This window comes from Pristiophorus japonicus, unplaced genomic scaffold (genome assembly GCF_044704955.1).
Source record: "Pristiophorus japonicus isolate sPriJap1 unplaced genomic scaffold, sPriJap1.hap1 HAP1_SCAFFOLD_35, whole genome shotgun sequence".
NCBI lineage: Eukaryota > Metazoa > Chordata > Chondrichthyes > Pristiophoridae > Pristiophorus > Pristiophorus japonicus.
The window spans coordinates 4,378,496-4,400,704 of record NW_027253324.1 but is presented as its reverse complement, the minus strand read 5'-3'; the positions used below and the strand labels follow the sequence as shown (position 1 = coordinate 4,400,704).

The 22,209-nt window shown below is 42.6% G+C and overlaps 1 non-coding gene across 1 annotated transcript; it reads left to right on the top strand.

The window, feature by feature from the left end:
- Nucleotides 1-4,579: 4,579 nt before the first annotated feature.
- trnai-uau (transfer RNA isoleucine (anticodon UAU)) lies at nucleotides 4,580-4,673 on the top strand. The gene is made up of 2 exons: nucleotides 4,580-4,617; nucleotides 4,638-4,673. It is a non-coding gene; the product is annotated as a tRNA-Ile (tRNA).
- The last annotated feature ends 17,536 nt before the right edge of the window (nucleotides 4,674-22,209 follow it).

Genomic DNA, 22,209 nt, shown 5'->3' with positions numbered 1-22,209 from the left:
TCTGTCTTTCTTTCTGTCTCCCCATCTGTTTCCAAAACTCTCTTGCCCAACCTATCACTCCGCAGTCTTTCTCGCCACTTGTGTAACCTCCGTCTGTCTTTCTCTGTGCCCCTCCCGCCTTTCTCTCCGTCTGACTCCCACTGTATTTTTCTTTCCTCTGCTGTTATCTCTATTTCTGACTCGCCATCTGTGCCCATCAGTCTCTCCCCCTCCATCCCTCTGTCTCTGTCTCTCGAGTCTGTCCCTTGCACTTCTCGGTCCGTCTGGCCCCGCAGTCTGTCAACCGATCTCTCTCACTGTCTGTCTCTGTCGTTACCTCCCTGTCTCCCTCGTGTTTAACTCCCCCGTTTGTCACCCTCTCTGTCTCCCCTGTCTGGCTCTCTCTCTCCCTAACATTTCTGTGTCTGTCTGATTCGTCTGTTCTATTTCTGTCTTCCTCGTTTACATCAGGTGTATCTCTCTCCCCTTCTACATCCTCCCGTCTGTCTACCACCATCAGCCTCACCCACTCTGTCTCCTTCTTTTACATTTCCAGTCGGTTATCTCCACCACACGGTCTGTCGCTCTCTCTCTATCACCTCTTGTAGGTCACTCTCTCCCTCTGCCCCCACCCCCCGCTAACCCCACCGCCCCTCTCTATCTCCTTCCTATCTCTCCCCTGTCTTTCTCTCGCTCTCTCTGCCGCCCCTCTAGCTCACCAGTTTTCCTGTTCCCGTCGAGCAACGTCTCAGCTTTTGTCTTTGTAATATATCATCTATCTACCGCAGCCTGTCGCACTGCACCATTCTTCCAGTCAATCTCTATCCGACCACACCCAATTTGTTGTTCCCTCTCTCTTTCTCTCGCTCCCCAAGCTCTTTTTCTTTGTCTACCACGACGTTTTCTCCCTGTCTTTCCGGGTCTGTTTTCTGCCCATTTCTCTTCTGCGTCTGTCCCACTCTAACCCTCCGCACGTGTATTCACTTCTGTCTATCCACAGCTGTATCCCCATCACTCATTCTCGCTCAGCCCAGACCAGGAAAGGACGGTATATTTCATCCCCGAAAGGTCATTAGTGAACCAGATGGATTATTATGACAATCCAGTATTGTCATGGTCATTTCTGATACTCGCTCTTTAAATTCAGATTCATGTAATTAACTCAATTTAAATTCTTCAGCTGCCATGGCAGGATTTGGACTTACATCTCGGCGATCTTTAGACCAGGTCTCTGGATTAGTAGTTCAGTAACATTCCCACTCTGCTACTGTATGGTTTCTCTCTCGCTCTCTCTCGGTGTTTTCCCGGTCTGTCTCCTCCTACTTTCTCCCCCACCTGCCTCTCTCTGTCTTGCCATCTGTCTTTTTCCACCGCTTTTTTCCATCACTCTATCTCTCTCCCCACCCTCCTACCCGTGTCTGTCTCTCGGTCTGATCCGCCGTATATCTCTCTCATTCTGCCTCCTCGTATGTCTTTCTGTTCCTGTCTCTCCTGTATGCCTCTCTCTCTGTCTATATCTCCTCATCTGACTGCCGTTGCTGTCTGCCCCATCTGTATCTCTCGCCGTTTTGCCTTTTTTGCCCCGATCATTTCACCACACTCTCTATTTATCTGTCTCTTACACGTCTGTCTCAACCCCTCTCTCTCACTCTCACTGCCTCACCCCGCCTTTTGTCTCTCTCTCTTTATCTCTATCTCAGCCCAGTATGTTATCTTTCTGGCTAACCCCCGTCTGCCTCCCCTGTCTGTCAATTACTGTCCCCTTCCACCATTCAACCTTGTCTGCCCCTGTCTGTCGCTCTCTATCTGCCCTCCGTCAGTCTTCCCTTTCTGCCTCCCCTGTCTGTCACGCACTTCCCCCTTCCATCATTCTCCACGGTCTGCCTCCTCCCTTCTGACTTCCACGTCTCCCTCTCTCTTTGTCACCCATCATATCTCCCACCCACCCAGTTTGTCTCCATCCGTTTCTCACCCTGTCAGTCGGTTTTGCCGCCCCTCCCCCCTCAGTATTGTCGCATTCTATAACCCCCACCATAATTAACTCAATCTGTCTCCCCTCCCCCTAGTCTGTCGCTCTCTCTCTCTCTCTCTTTCAAAATCTGTCTGTCTTGCTTTCTGTCTCTCCGGACTGTCTCCTCTCAATCACGACCCCCTGTCTGTCACCTTCTTTCTGTGACATGCACATAACTGTCTTCCCCTGCCTATCTATCTCTCTGTCACCCTTACCAGGCGTAAGATTTTGAAGGAGATTTTCTCGGCAAGAGTTGGGAAAATAGCGCAAATCTCCGACCGCAATGACCCTTCTCTCGGGGATGCGTTGGATCTGCCAAAAGCCATTTTGACTGTCCCAGTGCCAGTTTTCGGCGCACGCACATCGCGCTCTGAGAAGCGCACTTGAGGGGCTTCGACGGGTGCGTGCTGACATCCTACTTGCCCTTCGAGACCGCAATTGTTGGAAGTTTGGAAGGCTCTCTGTTGTCATGTATTTCCCTCAGTCTGAAACAGAACGTGACAAGTTGTCAATGGCGATAGCAATAATTATTCATCTTTCAAAGAATGTTATGTAATTAATTTAAAAAGCTTCATTTTAATTTAATAAATCCCGGAAAATGCATCGAACCTGTGCCGACGAGGAGTGAGCGCTGCATCCTAACCACTAGGTGGCGGTCACAGGAGTGAGTAAACGTTGATGTCGTGAACTCGTGAACCAGTCAGACGGCCTCTGTGAGAATATTTAATGGGAGAATGTTCAAAGTAAACGAGTCGCAACAGCAATGAACTGCAATTAAAAAAAACAGCCAAAACCTGTCTTTTTCCCCGGCAGACATGGCGGAAATTAAACGGTGGAATTTAACCGTTTTGAAGATTGAATGTCTTTTGGAACTGGCTCGTTTTATTAAGTGTAAAACATATGATTTATCTTAAAGACTTGGATATTTCATTGCAGTCCTCTGCTATTGCGACTTTACCAGAACAACAACAACAATTTAGCTCCCAGATTAATGCGTGGTAGCCGGATTGGTTTCAGTACCCACAAACTGGCGCTTGGGGATTACAATGTCGGAACGTATCTGGATTCCATTGTTGACGCTTCACGTCAATGACATTTAATCACAACTCCGTCATCAGAAATATTTCCAGAGATGCTGCCTGACTGGCTGAGTATATCCAACATTTCCTGATTTCATTTCAGGCTTACAGGATTCGCAGTGCTTTGCTTTTGAAACTAAAAAGTAAGATAAGTTGACGTCATTGGCGATTCGAAAGTCAGTGCCTTTCTGCAACGATAAACGTGAGTCATGCGTGGTGTGTATCCTCCCTTCTGCCAGGTAAAGAACATCACTGAGTGGTTGCAGAACATTTTGAGGGGCGATGGGGAGCAGCATAAGCCGTGATCTATGTGCTAACCAATGACATAAGGAAACAAGGGGATGAGTTCCTTCAATCAGAGTTTCAGGTTCAATGAGGAAATTAATGAGCAGGACCACAAAGGTATTCTATGGATTATTCCCATGCCCCGCGCTATTGAGGTTAGAAATAGCAACGTTTGTCTGGATAAATGGTGCACGAGTTTGGGCTACAGAATCCGGGGCATTGGGACCAGTTCTGGCGCAGGAGGGACCGGTTACAGTAGATCGGGTAGTACATCAATAGAACTTGGACCAATGTCCTCGCGGGAAGTTTAACAACTGGGGCGGGTGAGCCGTTGAACTAATTTGGCAGTGGATTTGTGTACCAGGATGAAACATCTATAGATGTTGTAATTATGCTTTTATACACAAGTCTAGATGATTATTATATATCAACTATATCAGTGAACGTGGCCTCAGACAGTGCATTTCATCCCATCCTTGTGAAACGATATACCACGGCTCGGCAAAACCTTCCCTTATACCGAGCACAAGCAGAGGAAAGACAGGCACAGCAAAATTTGCTGAGGACCGTAGAGAGTAAAATGTTCATTGATCAGTGCTAGCTCTAAATATATTTTGGTGTCTCTGTGTTAAGTTGCAATATGTTCTGTGGTATATAAATATATTTTGTATATCTGTGATCGTGTTTATGTCTTTGAATGCAACAAAGTTATTTATAATAGTATTGTGGAGCATCTATGTTTGTTATAAATGTATTTTCTGTGAATACCTTTTTATCTATGCTAATTGTAAACACCTCGCAAATAAACGTAAATACAATTATAAGCACAGATATACTTAGAGATAAATTCATAACGGAAACAGACATAAAAACAAATAGATTTATAATAACACATATATGAACACATATAATTTGATTATCAATGTTCCACACAATTTAATTTACAACTCACAGATAGATGCACAAATATATTTATAAAGTTCCCGCACAGACATCCAAATTCATTACAAATAACAAAACATTACACAAATAATAAAACACGTCTATGGTGAAAATCTATGGAGTCTCAATAACTGAAGGCTTCTTGCAGAGAGCCGGCATCGACACGATGGGATGAAAAGCTTCCTTCTGTGTTGAATGATTCGATGATTCATTGTCTTCCTCCTTGTTAGACAGGTGGAACAGGCAGCTGTATGATGGGAGCACAAAGACCACAGAACATGCAGCTCTAGTGGCGCAATCGGTTAGCGCGCGGTACTTATATGACAGTACAGGCTTGGGAAATGCCGAGGTTGTGAGTTCGAGCCTCACCTGGAGCAGCCGATGCTTTTGCATGTGATGTTTGCACTTTTCAGAGTCTGAGGCCGTTTTCTGTTCATCCATCTCTCTTGTCGATTCCGCCATTTACCGTGGTGCTGTCTGTCTTGCTGTCTCGCTGCGGTTATTCCGATGTCAATCTGTGGGTTATTTCTGATTGAATACCCGTGCCTGTTCCCCACATGAAATAAATGAGGGCATCAAACAATTCCTCATCTGGCACTCCGGAGCGAATGAACCAAAATTTAAAGGACGATATAGTTTATTGTAAATATAACATTCCCTCTTGAGTGATATAGGTTCAATTCTGTACAAAACCAAACTATGATCACAACTTGTTTTCAATAAGCCACCTTTTACTGTGTTGTCGCAAGCGCTACCATTGTATCTCAAGGAGATTCATAATTAATAAGCGTAGAAATCAAGCAATGAAACAGTAGAGATGGTTCTGAGAATGTGGAATGCCCTCGCCCAGACCAAGATTTAAAACAAGGTTTAAAAACTGGCAGCGTGCAGGAGGAAGGGAAGAGAGGAAAGTGAGCCACAGAAAAGCCAAGGGAGTTTCGGAAGTTCAGGGCGTTTTTCTCTGACCACAGCATAGTTGCGCATGGCACGGATATTGTTGCTGTTAAATATGAATACAATGCAACGTTTGTTTGCAGCTGTTTCTGTTTCTGTCCATTTTAACGCATTCTTAATTTCATTTGCCTGCGATGATTCCATAAATCTTCGTATCCTTGCCGAACAAATATCGATCAATGTGAAACTTGAAAATGTTCATTGACCCAAACCTCGATAGATTTTTAGGGGAGGAATTATAAGACAGGTGTAATAGGCAGCTGCAACAAAAAGGGCCACTGAATATAAACGGGCTGCAGGAGGGGTCAAAACTAAAAATCATTGTTTAAAAACTAGGCTTAAAACACTCTATCTAAATGCACGCAGCATTCAAAATAAAGTAAATTAGTTGACGGCACAAATCATTACAAATGGGTATGAATTGGTGGCCATTACAGAAGCGTGGTTGCAGGGTGGCCAAGACTTAGAATTAAACATACAGGGATATCTGACGATTTGGAAAGTTAGACAAGAAGGGAAAGGAGGTCGGGGAGCTCTGTTAATAAAGGGTGATGTCAGGTCAGTTGTGAGAGACGATATTGGCTCTAATGAACAAAATGTTGAATCATTGTGGGTGGAGATTAGAGATAGTAAGGGGAAAAAGTCACTGGTGGGCGAAGTTTGTAGGCTCCCAAATAATAACTTCACGGTGGGGCGGGCAATAATCAATGGAATAATGGAGGTATGCGAAAAAGGAACGGCAGTCGTCATGGGCGATTTTAACGACATGTCGATTGGTCAACTCAAATCGCACGGGGTAGCCTGGAAAAGGAAGTCATCGAATGCATAAGGGATTGTTTCTTAGAACAATATGTAACATAAACTGCAAGGGAAAAAGCTATCTTAGATCTGGTCCTGTGTAATGAGACAGGAAAAATAAACGATCTCCGAGTAAAAGATCATTTCGGAATGTGTGATCACAGTATGATTGAATTTGTAATACAGATTGAGGGTGAGGAGGTTGTGTCAGAAACGAATGCACTATGATTAAACAAAGGGGACTACAGTGGGATGAGGGCAGAGTTGGCTAAAGTAGATTGGAAACACAGAATAAACGGTGGCACAAATGAGGAACAGTGGAGGACTTTTAAGGAGCTCTTTCATAGTGCGGAAAAAAAATATTCCAGTGAAAAAGAAGGGCGGTAAGAGAAGGGATAACCAGCCGTGGATAACCATGGAAATAAAGGAGAGTATCAAATCAAAGATTAATGCGTATAAGGTGGCCAAGGTTAGTGGGAAACTAGAGGATTGGGAACATTTTAAACAAAAGCAAAGAATGACTAAAAAAGCAGTAAAGAAAGGAAAAATAGATTACGAAGGTAAACTTGCGCAAAACATAAAAGCAGATAGTAAAAGCTTTTACAGATATATAAAACGGAAAAGAGTGACGAAAGTAAATGTTGGTCCCTTAGAAGATGAGAAGGGGGATTTAGTAATGGGTGATGCGGAAATGGCTGAGACCTTAAAATTATTTTGCTTCGGTCTTCACAGTGGAAGACGCAAAAACCATGCCAAAAATTGCTGGTCACAGGAATGTGGGAAAGGAGGACATTAAGACAATCACTATCACTAGGGGGGTAGTGCTGGACAGGCTAATAGGATTCAAGGTAGACAAGTCCCCTGGTCCTGATGAAATGCATCCCAGAGTATTAAAAGAGATGGCGGAAGTTATAGCAGATGCATTCGTTATAATCTAACAAAGTTTTCTGGAATCTGGGAGGTACCAGCGGACTGGAAAGCAGCTAATGAAACGCCTCTGTTTAAAAAAGGGGGCAGACAAAAGGCAGGTATCTACAGGCCGGTTAGTTTAACATCTGTAGTGGGGAAAATGCTTGAAACTATCATTAAGGAAGAAATAGCGGGACATCTAGATGGGAATAGTGCACTCAAGCTGACGCAGCATGGATTCATGAAAGGGAAATCATGTTTAACTAATTTACTGGAATTCTTTGAGGATATAACGACCATGGTGGATAGAGGTGTACCGATGGATGTGGTGTATCTAAATTTACAAAAGGCATTCGATAAGGTGCCACATAAAAGATTACTGCAGAAGATAGAGGTGCACGGAGTCAGAGGAAATGTATCAGCATGGATAGAGAATTGGCTGGCGAACAGAAAAAAGAGAGTCGGGATAAATGGGTCCTTTTCGGGTTGGAAATCGGTGGTTAGTGGTGTGCCACAGGGATCGGTGCTGGGACCACAACTGTTTACAATATACATAGATGACCTGGAAGAGGGGACAGAGTGTAGTGTAACAACATATGCAGATGACACAAAGATTAGTGGGAAAGCGGGTTGTGCAGAGGATACAGAGAGGCTGCAAGGAGATTTGGATAGGTTAAGCGAATGGGCTAAGGTTTGGCAGATGGAATACTATGTCGGAAAGTGTGAGGTCATCCACCTTGGGAAAAAACAGTAAAAGGGAATATTATTTGAATGGGGAGAAATTACAACATGCTGAGGTGCAGAGGGACCTGGGGGTCCTTCTGCATGAATCCCAAAAAGTTAGTTTGCAGGTGCAGTAGGTAATCTGGAAGGCGAATGGAATGTTGGCCTTCATTGCGAGAGGAATGGAGTACAAACGCTGGGAGGTCCTGCTGCAACTATATAGGGTATTGGTAAGGCCGCACATGGAGTACTGAGTACAGTTTTGGTCATCTTACTGAAAAAAGGATATACTCGCTTTGGAGGAGGTACAGCGACGTTTCACTAGGCTGATTCCGCAGATGAGGGGGTAACCATATGATGATAGATTGAGTAGACTGGGTCTTGACTCGTTGGAGTTCAGAAGGCTGAGGGGTGATCTTTTGGAAACATTTAAAATTATGAAAGTGATAGACAAGTAAGAGGCAGAGATGTTGTTTCCACTAGGGGAGACGAAAACTAGGGGGCACAGCCTCAAAATACGGGGGAGCCAATTTAAAACCGAGTTGAGAAGGGATTTCTTCTCCCAGAGGGCAGTGAATTTGTGGAATTCTCTGCCCAAGGAAGCAGTTGAGGCTAGCTCATTGAATGTATTCAAGTAACAGATAGATAGATTTTTAAACAATAAGGGAATTCAGGGTTACGGGGAGAGGGCGGGTAAATGGAGCTGAGTCCACGGCAGATCAGCCATGATCATATTGAATGGCGGAGCAGGCTCGACGGACGAGATGGCCTACTCCTGTTCCTAATTATTTTGTTCTTATGTTCTTATGTATGATGGGAGCACTAATACCACACAGCATTCGCATCCAATTCCAGCGACGGAATCGGATAGACGCCGTACTTATATGACAGTGTGAGCACCCAGAAAGGCCGAGGTTGTGAGTTCGAGCCTCACCTAATAGAGCTGATGGCTTTGCTTGTGACATTTCGACAGTATTCAAATATACAATTGATGTACTCCCAAACGTTACCTATATATTCACTCTTTTATTCCAGCACACAATATTGCAATGGAGGATGAAAATTGTACGTACATGTGAGATGGAGTGGAGGCGTTTTGACATTTAATCAATAACTCTGATGTAAATAATAATCTACCGGAAACACACTCGATTTCAAAGAGAAGATATGTAAACACATTGGTTATCTCTACATAATTCCTGCACGACATTCAACAGAAACAAGGATTTTCCTCAACATTTCACTAAAACCGTTGTGCTCCGTGTTGCAATGGCTCGTGCATTGGACTCCTCGCTGATTCTGTTCTCAAGAAATATTCAAACTTGTCGATTCGAGTCCCATAAAAGTCCAATTGTAAATTAATAGAATGATTACCGCACAGCAGGAGGCCATTCGTCCCATCCAGAGCGTGCCAGCTCTCAGCTAGTCCCACTCCCCCGCCATTTCCCCATAGCCCTGCAGGACAGGGTTAGCTGGTTCCGAGGCTGGAAATTAAAAGTTTGCAGCAAACCGCAACTGCCTGTGATAGCCGGAAGGTTTATTGTTTTGGGCCTGAAATCCACTCAGGTTTACCTGCTCGCTGCTACAATGTTTAAAGCTCCATTCAGTGCTTGAATAACTAGGAGCTGTAGCTGCCGGGCTGCCTTTATCTCTGTCAGAGCGTGAGCTCCGCCTGGGAGGGAGGCACGTTTAAACTGTCGCCCAATTATCTTTTATGGTTTTACAACATTTCAAGAAAGCAAAAGGCTTTCCCCTCAAGCTGCAATGATCTTTTCTGTTATTGTCTTCGCATGCATCTTTCTAACTCTCCCGATCTCTGCCTCTTGTATTTCTTTGGTGTTCGCTGATTGACTTCTCAGGTTTAAATGGACGGCCTGGGTTGATCTAACCTGCAACAAGTACAGCAATGGGCAAAGTAATACGTGGACTATAGGACAGCAATGTTGTAAATTCGGGGCAAATATCTTCATAGATATGTTCGTTCGCGCTCGCAGTGAAATAAAGCAGCACCGATTACAGTTGTCTTAATGTAGAGTGTACCTTATGTGGATGCCGACACAGACGACAATATAGAGCTATTAATGCTGTAAAATCTTATTTGATAATACAGGTCACATATTCAAAACTAGTTATGTAAAGACATTCTAATATTGTTGACGTGGAATAGTCAGCAATGCTCGCACGGCAATTGGATGCCTCTGCCCAGTTGGAAAGCTGTCTGAGCAATGCAGAACAATGAATTTCTGCTGAGCAGACCATGAGCCTACTTCTTAAAAATGGTTCTCCGGTCCCGCTAAGAGGGGATTAAGTACCATGAGAGTTCGATAGGACTGTGCCCACTTGTATAGCAGGACGTGTAGTGGGTATTTTCCCTTCCTTAAAGAACAGTAATGACTCAGTTGCAGAACTTTCTCGCACCACTCGCATTTCGGCCCAAGGATGAGCCGAGCCGATCACGTGGAGTTAATACAATTCCTCCAGTCAGTAAATTCAGTTGGGATATCAAGAAAAAATAAGAAATCGCCGTGACTTACTCAGTGAGCGCGTAGCATAATGGATAAGATGGTTATTTACGGTATGTACCATAATGTTATCAGGAAATTGCAGTTTTGAGGAGATTTGGATTCAAAGCCTAATTTATGTAAGATTCAGTCAAATGCTTGGAAGGTTTATCAGCAACAAACGCTTAACAAAGAACATGAGCACAATCCATTAGCAGTCCATCGCCTTAACCTCTCGTCTGCCAACTAGCACAACTCAGCTATTCAATTTCAGGCTTTTTGCATCAGTATAGAAATACGCTGCAAAAAGTCCCCATCACGTCGTGTCCTGCCCGTGCAACCAGATCGACAATGTTGACATTGTACAATCAGCTTCTGTAAGCAAACGGCCTTCAATTACTACAGGATGGCTGTGAAATGTCTACTCAAATGATGAGGTGCTGGCCCCTTTTAGTTAGACCTGGCAGCCTGGCCACGCCGGTTTCAAACCCGACCAATGCAGAACTCTCTACAGTTAGACCACATTAGGCGTACTGTGTGCAATTCTGGTCGCTATATTATAAAAGAAACTAGTGGGGCACTGGATAGGGTGCAGAGAAGTTAGTACTACATCAGGAAAGAATCGACAGGCTTAATTTATTTTTTCGTGAAATGGGAAGTTTGAGGGATTACCTAATCGAGCTCTTTAATATCTTGAAAGATTTTGATAGAGTTGATAAAGTGTTTCCACTTCTGGAGAAAGTATTACTAGAGACCATCAATATAAGATAAATCAGCAGCAAATCAAATTGGGATTTAAGAATAATCTTCTTTACGCAGAGTGTGGTAAGGATGTAGAACTCACTACCACCATAGAAACATAGACATAGAAAATAGGTGCAGGAGTAGGCCATTCGGGCCTTCTAGCCTGCACCACCATTCAATGAGTTCATGGCTGAACATTCAACTTCAGTACCCCATTCCCGCTTTCTCGCCATACCCCTTGATCCCCCTAGCAGTAAGGACCTCATCTAACTCCTTTTTGAATATATTTAGTGAATTGGCCTCAACAACTTTCTGTGGTAGAGAATTCCACAGGTTCACCACTCTCTGGGTGAAGAAGTTCCTCCGCATCTCGGTCCTAAATGGCTTACCCCTTATCCTTAGACTGTGACCCCTGGTTCTGGACTTCCCCAACATTGGGAACATTCTTCCTGCATCTAACCTGTCTAACCCCGTCAGAATTTTATATGTTTCTATGAGGTCCCCTCTCATTCTTCTGAACTCCAGTGAATACAAGCCCAGTTGATCCAGTCTTTCTTGATAGGTCAGTCCCTCCTCTGACACCAGGGAAATGAGGAGCCAACATTTATAGCAAGATATTGTTTATTGTCATCCAGAAAATACAATATTCCAACTTGAACGATTTAGATTCAGTTATGTGCGAACGAGATTATGACCCCAACGTGTTTCCAATAAGCCATATTTTAAATCGATGTCCGAAGCAGTCCCATTTCACCTCATCGAGATTCATAACAATAAACATAGAAGCAAGCAGTGAAACGATATTTGCAGAAAGAGTTGTGAGACTGCAGAATGCACTGGCTCAGAGCAGCAGATTTAAAACTAGGTTTAAAAACATGCAGCGTGTGGGATGAAGGGGTGAGAGAGGCAAGAGAGCCACAGGAAAGTCGGGGGAGTTCTTCACTGACGAAAGCGTCATTGCGCGTGGCATGGTTATTTTGCTTTTAAATATGAATAAAATGCAACGTGTGTTTGCAGCTGTTTCTGTTTCTGTCCTGTTACGTTCATAGGAAAATAGAAACAGGAGGTAGCTATTCAGCCTCTCAAGCTTGCTCCGACATTTAATTAGATCAGAGCTGGTCTGTGCGATGATTCCATACACCTTCATAACCTTGTCTAACAACAATCTATCAATCACGAGTTTGAAATTGTCATTCGACCCCCAACATCAACCGATTTTTAGGGGAGGAAGTTCCAGGATTTCCCTACCTTCTGTGAGCAAATCGATTCCTTTCATCATCCTTGGACAGGTTAGCTCTAATTTTACGTGTAGCTCCCATTGAACTGGACCCTCCCACTCCGGAAAATATTTCTCTTTATCTTTCACCTATTTGTTTACAGCTCTGACCGAATTCCATACCCCACAACATTACCTGTTCCCGTGATGCTGCCCCTCTAATTTGTATTTTGAGATCATGCCACTTTCTCTGATGATTCTCTGCGCCCGATCTCTACAATTGTATTAGTTGTCGATCATTGGCAGCAGGCGGCAGAAGCGAGCGGGATATGGAACCTGACAGAGAATGCTGCTTCACATGGTTGCCTTATACCCCACGAGAGCTTGTGGGGATTGGAAAACCTTCATGTGTCACAAAGTTAGAATTAAGGAAGCGATGTCTCAAAGTGCCACCATGTAGAAGAAGCGCCTCATTGTATGGGGGTATTTGAGACACAACAGGATTGTATCCGTCTGACTCCAGATTATAAGACTGTGTGATCGTATCACATCTGTGTCGCGGCGGCCTTTACTCCAGATGTGCGTCCGAATAAATCAAAACTCTTCACATTAAATACTGTCATCTTTTCACGTTTAGAGAAGGGTTTCTCGGAGCAATGTGCTTGGTTCTCTCACTAATGCGTTGCTAAAAATACAGAGGTTAAATGATTTGCAGAGATACCTTCAAAACATATCAAATCTTACATTCACTAACATGAAGCACAAAGTCACTAATTCAGAAACGTATTCTGTATTCGGCCCTGTGTTGCAATCTGCAGCACATTAGATTTCTAGGTAAACTTCAAACAATCATTCCAAGGTTGTGGGTTCGCGTTCAACCCGTGTTGTTACTTATTCAAATTTCGGTGAGGAACTTTTGCAGCACACCTACAACTAATTCGTTACTGTGGGTCATTGAATTGGAATTGCCGGAATAGCGCAGTTGGCAGCGCGTTTTGCTGAAGACGTAAAGACTCCGGGCTTCGGAAGTTTTTAGTTATTTTGTGTCTCTTTCTTTGGTGCGATTCTCGAAATAGTGCGGACGGAATGAAGACAGATGAGGTTTTGCTCCACATGTTCACTTCCGGGGTCCTAAACACCAAACCCTGCCTAAAATTTGAGCCGATATCCTTTGAATGTGTCTGTATCATAGAATGATATAAATGGTCAATGCAATACCCATTGCGCCACAAAGCCGCTCCCGAGCCCTAACACCTCAACGGTTTTAATGTGTTTCTTGCAGCACCATTGCCAACATCTGCCTAATTGTTCAAATCAAAAAAACGCCGAAAATCCTATAAATGGCTGTGGTAGTCTGAGGATTATGGTTGCTCCCAGCGAGCGGGGCGGTTTGTCCGCTCCCGTCAAACTTCATTTCCCACCTCTAAGTGATCGCTTGCAAACGTCGAACACATGTGATGATCTTTATCGAAATTCTCAACAAGCTGTTCAGCGGATTTCTTGCTTGTTTTGAATATTATGTCGGAAGCATATACAGATACTCCGTGTGTTGACACATATTCCACTTTGTGTCAAAACCTTTGTCAGAGCGTTGAATTAGAGTCTGTTTCTCGATCATTTTTCCTAACTTTGGAGTTAGTGATTTATGAATGGAAACGACCCCGCTCCCTCCTATAAATCTGTAATAAAAAAACGCTACTGTAAAACTCTCACCTGCACTTGCAACATTGCGGCCCAGAGGAACCTAACTGCTCACATGAAAACTCTAATAAGTAGATAAAGTTTGGGAACCGACCAAGTGTTCCTTCAACTCTGCTGCACATGTAACTAGCAAAACTATTGTCTTTTAGAGTTGAGGCATTTCGCGTGCCTGTACTGTCAACTAAATACTGCGCACTAATCGATCATGCCACTGGAGCCACATGCAGATGCTGTGCGGTATCAGTGCTCCCAGAATACAGCTGCCTTTTCAGCTGTATTTTAAAAAAGAAGACATATGAACATCGAATCATTCAGCACAAAATGGGGCTGTCCATCAATCGCGTCTGTTCCGGCTCTGTAAATTGCACACATACCAATCATTTTTCGCCGTAGTGCTGGTTTATAATTGTGTTGTTTCTGTTTTTTATTTGTAATGCAGGAAATAAATATTCATATTTGAGTGAGTGCAATGTAATTAAAGAGGAATTAAACCCGGACTCGAGGAGAAATTACGAGGAGAGGATTACAAAAATCAGCGTTGTATGATATTGAATTTGTAAGATTAAGTTGTGATTTGATTGAAGTTGTCACGATATTTAGGGGAACTGATAGTATAACCAGTGAATTTGTTTACGCTGTTTGGATTTTCGCGGATTCCCGTATCTACCCTTTCCCTGTGCAGCTTTGATCCCTGCTCGCAGCGGGTACTTTCTCTATTGAAATCAATTATCCAAATCGTTTAATTTCTTCAATCGGAACCCTCTGGATGGCTTTGGAGATTTAAAGACCTGTTCTGAGGAAACAAAAGGTTTCGGGAGAGACCTGGAATATTTACGTACTTCAAGAAAGCAAGCTGAGACGGCTGACCTATTTCCAAACTTATTCTGCAGATTGCCTGGAAGTTTCAGAAAAGGAGGCCTCGAGAGAATGCGGATCACCATCACCTTCTCAAGGACAATGAGAGATGGGCAATAAGTGCTGGCGTTGCCCGCGATACCTACATCCCAGGAATGACTGAAAAAATCAGTTTTGCGACGAACGACGCCGATTTAAAAAATATATTTTTTTGTGAAGAGTTTGTCTCATTCGATATCTTACTAAAATTTCCAGCAATTTTTATTTTTTGGTTTTAACATTGCAACTCTGAGTTCGTTGAAAAACACCAATATAAAGTGAACTATGACAGCGGTGGGTTTCGAACACAAACACTCTCGGGAACTGGAACATAAATTCAGCGCCTTAGATCGCTCAGCCACGCTACAATGCCAAAGGCAATTCATATGATGCTGGTGATGGATAATTGAAAGCTAGCTCTCCCGTTGCCTCATTTGAGACCAGGCCTTTGCATTGAGAATGAAGGAAATGAAAGAGCTTCCTGAGCTGTGTTCACGGGTCAAGGTGGTTGAGAGGTTAAGGTGATGGGCCGCTAATCGACGGTGTGTGGTTTCCAATTATATCGTTTTTGCATTGAATAATATTATTATTTGCTTTTTTTTACTCATTCAAGACTCCTCCGTCTGAGTTCCATTCTTGCTCAAGCCGCAGTGGGGGAGTTTTATTTTGCTCCTTTAATCTCTTTGCTGAAAACAGCAAAGTCCGAATTCCATCCACAACTTTTGATTCCACGGAGATGTTGGAATTGTAAGATATGAACTACGTGAAGTATAAATCAAAGTGGAAGTGAGGTCCTGGGAAAAGCAATATTTCTCCACCGATGATGCCTGAGCTGCTGAATGTTGCCAGCACTTCCTTTTCATAATTTTGTGCTTTCACTATAGCAGTTTACCAGACAACTCAAAACTTGCCGCAAGGGCGCAAGTCCTAGCTGAATGTTTCTGTGCTCTTCTCAAACACAAGTTCTAAATTAACGTTGCTACTCACCAGCTGTAAAGTCAGCCATTTGTCCCTGCATTATCCTGCACCCGGGCATTCAAAATACACTTTGCTCATGGTATCGGGGAGTCTCACAATTTCTTATTGGGGATTCTGAGAGCAAGGAGATCTCAGAGGATCTGTGGGAATTGAAGATTTTCTGAAATTGTGTCATGTGATTATGAGGGTTCTCAGTAGATATCAGAGAAAGTAACTGACTCTCAAAATATTTTGGAGAAATTACGGGACCTCAGAGGATATCAGAGCGGGTAATCCACGCTTAGTAGGTTTCAGAAATACTAAGGGAAGCTCAGGATTTATTAATGACGCTGAGGAGGTATTGGAGTGAGTAAGGCTAGCTCGGGATCTATCAGAGAGCGTATGCGAAACTTTTGCTGCTTCAGAAAGTCTAATGTAACATGAGTAGTTATCTTCTGAACATCACATTTTATAAATATCAGCATGGTTAATTAAAGCAAAAGTTGAAATCGAATGTCACAGATGGTTTGCCGTCTCCCACTTCGGGGATATGGGATGGTCGATTGAGGCCAGACTGAACATTTGAAGCGCTCAAAAATACATTGATAACTAACACAGATTCTCCACCCCAATGCATTAAATAACAATATAGATACCGTTAATTACATTGAAATAATTAGAGACGCAAAAACCGTTGCATTTAACACAATGACAACTCACAAAAAGATGTGAATCTAACGTGGAGACACTCAAGTGTAGTTACAAAAATCAAAGTTAATTGATTGTTGTAACAGAACTTTAATTGAGTTTTTTTTTGACCATGCTTTAAATATGAAAATTTATGTGAACCTTCTTCAAAAGCCGCTGTAGATTTCTGTGGAATGATTAAACTCCTATCCGATAATTTATGATGTTGAATACTGCAACGTTTGAGACCAATGGATTGATTCTCAACAGAATGATCTTAAATAAAGTCGCTTCCAAAGCTATGCAGAGTTGGCTAAAGTTGATAGGTAAAATAGATTAAAGTGTAAGAATGTTGATGAGCAATGGCGTATATTTAAGTTGATATTTCCTAACTCTCCACAATAATATATTCCAGTCAAAAGGAAATACATTAAGAGAAGGGAGAACCAACTGTGGCTAACTAAGGAAGTAAAGGATGGTATCAAATTAAAAACAATGGCATACAATGTAGGCAAGATTAGTGGGAGGCCAGAGTATTTACAAATAACTGCAAAGGACGACTGAAAAAATAATACAGAGTGAACATGGATTATGAGAGTAAAGATACAAGAAATATATAAACTGATATTAAATGGTTCTGCAGGTATATAAAAGATGAAGAGAATTGCTCAAGTACCTTTGAGGTTGAGACTAGGAAATAAATAATGGGGAGCAGGAAAATGGGAGAGACTTTGAACAAATATTTTGTACCGGTATTCACGGTAGAAGACACTAAGAATATCCCAATAATAGATAATTAAGGGCCGGTATTGAGGGGTAAATTAATACAATCACCATCACTAAAGAAAATGAGTTCAGTAAAATAATGGAACTAAAGCCAGCCACGTCTATTGGAGCTGATTGTCTGCAGCCTCGGGTCTTAAACGAAGATGCTGCAGAGATATTGTTTGTAATCTACCAAAATTCACTGGTGTCTGGAGAGATCCCAGCTGATTGGAAACCTGAAAATCTTATGTCTCCATATCAAAAAGAAGGGAGGCAGACAGCAGGAAAGTATAGACGAGTTAACCTAATATCTGTCGTTGGGAAATTGATGGAATTCATTATAAAGGAAGCAGTACCAGCACAGTTGCAAAATAATAATGCAGTCAAACAGAGACAGCCTAGTTTTATGAAAGGGAAATCATGTTTGACAAATTTTCCTGAGTTATCTGCGGATGTAACGAGCAGGTTGTTTAAGGGGAACCAGGGGTTGAGTTATATTTGGATTTAAAGAAGGGATTCAATAAGATGCCAAGTAAAATGATACTGCGAAAGATAATAGCTCCCGTGATTGGAGGTAACATATTAGCATGGGTCGAAGATTGGCTAAAAACAGAAACAGAGAGCGACGATAAATGAGTCATTATCCGCTTGCAAACAGTGACTAGTGAGGTGCCACAGGGATCAGTGCTGGGGCCTCAACTATTTACAATCCATATCAATGACTTGGATGAAGGGACCGAGTGTAATTTAGCCAAGTTTGCTGATGAAGCACAGATGGGTTGGAAAGCAAGTTCTGAAAATTAAACAAGAAATCTACAAAGGTTTATACACAGGCTAAGTAAACATTTGGCAGAAGCAATATAATGCATGTAATTGTGAAGTTATCCACTTGTCAGAAAACATAACAAAGCAAATTATTACTTAAATGGAGAGATATTACAAAATGCGGCAGTACATAGGGACCTTACAGTCCCTGTGCATTAAACAGAACAAAACAGTATGCACAAGAGCACGTAATCAGGAATGCTGTCCTTTATTGTAAGGGAGATGGAGTATAAAAGCATAGAAGTCCTGTTACAACTGTACAGGGTAGTGGTGAGACCGCACCTAGCAGAGTACTGCTTACAGTTTTGTTCACCTTATTAAAACATTTCATAGAATGTTCACTTGGTTGATTCCTGCAATAAAGGGATTGACTTATGATAAAAGGGTGAGCAGATCTCGTCTATTCTCATTGGAGTTTATAAGAAAGAGAGGTGATCTTATTTAAATGAATAAGACAGTGAGGGGACTCACTCAATACGGTAGTTGCCGATAGGACGTTTCCAATAGTGGGGGAATCTAGAACTCGGGGGCATACTTTAAGAATAAGGATTCGCCCATTTAGAACAGATCAGCAGGAATTTCTTCTCTCAGAGGGTCGGATATCTGTGGAATTAGCTGCCCCAGAGGGCTGTGGAGGCTGGGTCATTGAATAAATTAAAGTTGGAGATAGACAGACTTTTGGACGATAAGTTAGTGAAGCGTTAAGGGCACACAGCAGGGAAGTGGAACTGAGTCCTAGATCTGATCAGCCTTTAGCTTATTGAATGGCAGAGCAGGCTCCCAGGAGGCAAATGGCCGAATCCTGCTCCTATTTCTTATGTTTTTATTCCACTTGCCCTATTCTGCTGACCCCAACACAATACATACTTACAACTAATAAAACAAACCTGCCATGGCTGCAAGGCGACATCGTTTCCTGGAAGGTATAAATCAACTGCGCTGAAAATGCAGCAAATACATAAAAATATTCTGTACAAAGAAATGTTTATTTGTCAAATGTAAGATTCGAAGCCACGTCTCCAGATGAGACTGCAATGTGACTGGAGAGCCTTAAACCGCTCAGCATCCCTGAGTTCATCATCCATACATCATTGCCCCTGGATGTACCCCCGAGGTTAATAAAACATATCATTCACGTCAGCCCTTGCTAACTGTTGCTGGAAGGCCGAATGGCCAGTTTAGAATCTCCCATGATTTTATGAACCGCTATGGTCACAGCACAGATCGCTGTAGAACAGCACCTCCCATGTTTTACTACAATTACAGCCTACTGTCTCTTTACTAATATATAACTAGCTGGCTATCCATTCTTCCATTTCCTTACTTTCTATCATAGTTTTGCTGCATCTGTCTTTAAAAGGACAACATTTTCTCTTGCCTCTCCTATTCCCTTAATATACTCAAATAAACATTTGTTGCTAACTTGTATATGCCTTGCACGTTATTTGACATCTGCTTTTATTACATTTGGCATCCCTTCAGATTGGTCTTACTTTAGTTAAAGACGTGGTTTCTGACTCCATTATGCCTCTTAAAAACAGTAACAATTGTAATCATATTACCTACATTATTGGCAAGACGTTCAGTTTGATAACTGATTCTGGTCGATTGTTCATCATTAAATCTAGTTTGACAGGTTCCTTTTTCGGCTCCAATACCTAATGTAGAAACTTTCCCATCGACATTAAGACATTCATTGCCTTTCCTGCTTACACTTTTCCGCTTTTCTCAGGCTGTGAAATAAGCGTCTCCCATTAACATGAAATAAATTTATCGTGAAGCAAATGTAATATAAATGTGCTACAGACTTAGCAATATTATGACGGATAAAGGAAATGTTTAGGTAATTGATTTAGGCTAAATGAAGACAAAGTGCCGGCATCTGAAAGCTTATATCCCAGGAATCTGAAGGAGATGAGGGAAGAAATTCCGACGGCCCCAGAAACTCTATCTCAGGATTCAAGAGAGTGTGGCTCTATGCTGGGTAACTCGAGTGTGGCCAATGTAGTAACAATGTTTTTACAGGCAGATAGAGCGAAGCTGGTTAATTACAGGACAGTTGCATTAACAACTGCAGTATGGAACCTTTCCGAATCTCTATTTAAGGACGATTTTTCTACTTGCCGAGATAAAGCGTTATAGGATAGAATTTGCCAATGCGAATTTCATCGGACGTTCATGCATTTCAAACCTCATGTAATTCTTTGAGCAGGTTAAAAAAAACACGGTAGCTGGGGAAATACAGTGGTTGTGATGTAATGGAGTTTAGAAAAAAACTTTGACAAGGTATAACACGCGGGATAGTTGGCGACGATGGCGGGTTATGGAGTGAAGAACAGGTTAGAAAACTAGGGTAAAATGCGGTTTGAGGAAAGAAAGGAGAATATAAGAGTTAAGGCCAGTTTCTCGGAGTGGTTGTGTTTAGTAGAGTCCCATGTTTTCAGTCCTGTTGACTGTGTGTTTTGATAAATGGAATATAGACTGATTGTATCAAGATATAGAGCGGTTATCGCCGAAAATTGTAGTTAAAACTAAACTGTCAAACACGAAAACTGAGAGAGCAAAAAGTAACAATTTACCTTTATAATCAACAGTGAATTTCTATCCAAGTTAAAAATTGTGAAAAATGTGACAAATTTACAAATACACTTACACAATATATATCGAAATATTCCACTCATATTTACACACCGAATGTTTATAATATAACAGCGCACTCCTACATACCGACCTCGTTTATATCTAACCCATGTTCTGGTTGCAGTTTTGACCCAGGCGACACATTGACCTTTTGCAATTTCCAGATTCTGTCCGTCCTGTTTAGCATATTCACCATTGGATGTGCTACAGTTCTTGTAATATTCAAAGTCTAAACACTGATCGTTTAACTGTTTCCAGAGACGGTCGTTCCTGATTTGCATTTTAGGATCGGATATGCTGCAGCCCGCTGAAAACAGGCGGTTAAGCCGAGCAAGATTTCGGCTCTGGTGGTGAATGCTGCTTCTGACAGATTTCTAGGTGTCCTGCCGGTGGTGGGGATTGGAAAGCTCTTGTGTCACACTGAGTAAAACTGGAAGTCACCAATATAAGGAAGTCGCTCATGAATCCAATAGGGAGATCAGGAGAAAGAGAGGTTAGAATGTGGAACTAGCTACCACAGGGAGTATTTGAGGTGAATAGCAGATAGGCATTTAAGGGGGAACGGGATACGAACATGAGCGACATGGCAATCGAAGGATATGCTACTCGACTTAGATGAAGTAGAGGTGGAGAATGATCCTGTGGAGCATAAACGCCTGAAAAGACCAATTGCGGCGAATGCCCTCTTCATGTCCTGTACAGCAGATGTAATATATCTGAATACTTCATAGATCTGTAGCTTCTTTAGGCTCCAACCCATAATGCAATTATTTTCACGAAAGACTGTTACTAACCTTACGTCCTTGAATCTCGACGTCTCAGGTGCAAGGAGCAGCTGCCTCCACAACCCACCGCCTCCCCCCCTCCCCCGTACCCCCGAAACTTCCACCATTTATCAATTCTACCGAAGCACCTATCGCGGGAGCAGCAATTCCTTCATTTTGCGATTTTGAAATAGGACAGTGACACTAATCTGTTTTTTTCATTGACCATGTGGTTCGCTATTCTGCCGGTATTCGGGAGAGAGAGAGAGAGAGAGAGAGAGAGATAGAGAAGGAAGCAAGGGGAGAGATATTCCGAGGGGATGAGATGGGCAAAGAGAGAGGCAGAGACAAAAAGGGATTGGAAGAAAGAGAGAGAGAAAGAGCGAGAAAGAGGGCCAAAGACAGAGAAAGAAAAAAAAGGGAGAATGACAAGGAGAGACAGAACGAGCGAGAGAGAGGACCAAAGATAGAGACAGAAAGGGAGAGGGACAAGGAGAGACAGAGAGAGCGAGAGAGAGGGCCAAAGATAGAGTCAGAGACACAAAGGGAGAGGGACAAGGAGAGTCAGAGAGAGCGAGAGAGAGAGCCAACGACAGAGGCAGAGACAGAAAGGGAGAGGCAGAAGGAGAGACAGAGTGAGCGAGAGAGAGGGCCAAAGACATTGATAGAGACAGAAAGGGAGAGGGACAAGGAGAGACAGAGTGAGCGAGAGAGAGTGCCAAAGACAGAGACAGAAAGGGAGAGGGACAAAGAGAGACAGAGAGAGCGAGAGAGAAGGTCAAAGACAGAGACAGAGACAGAAAGGGAGACGGACAAGGAGAGAGAGGGAGAGAGA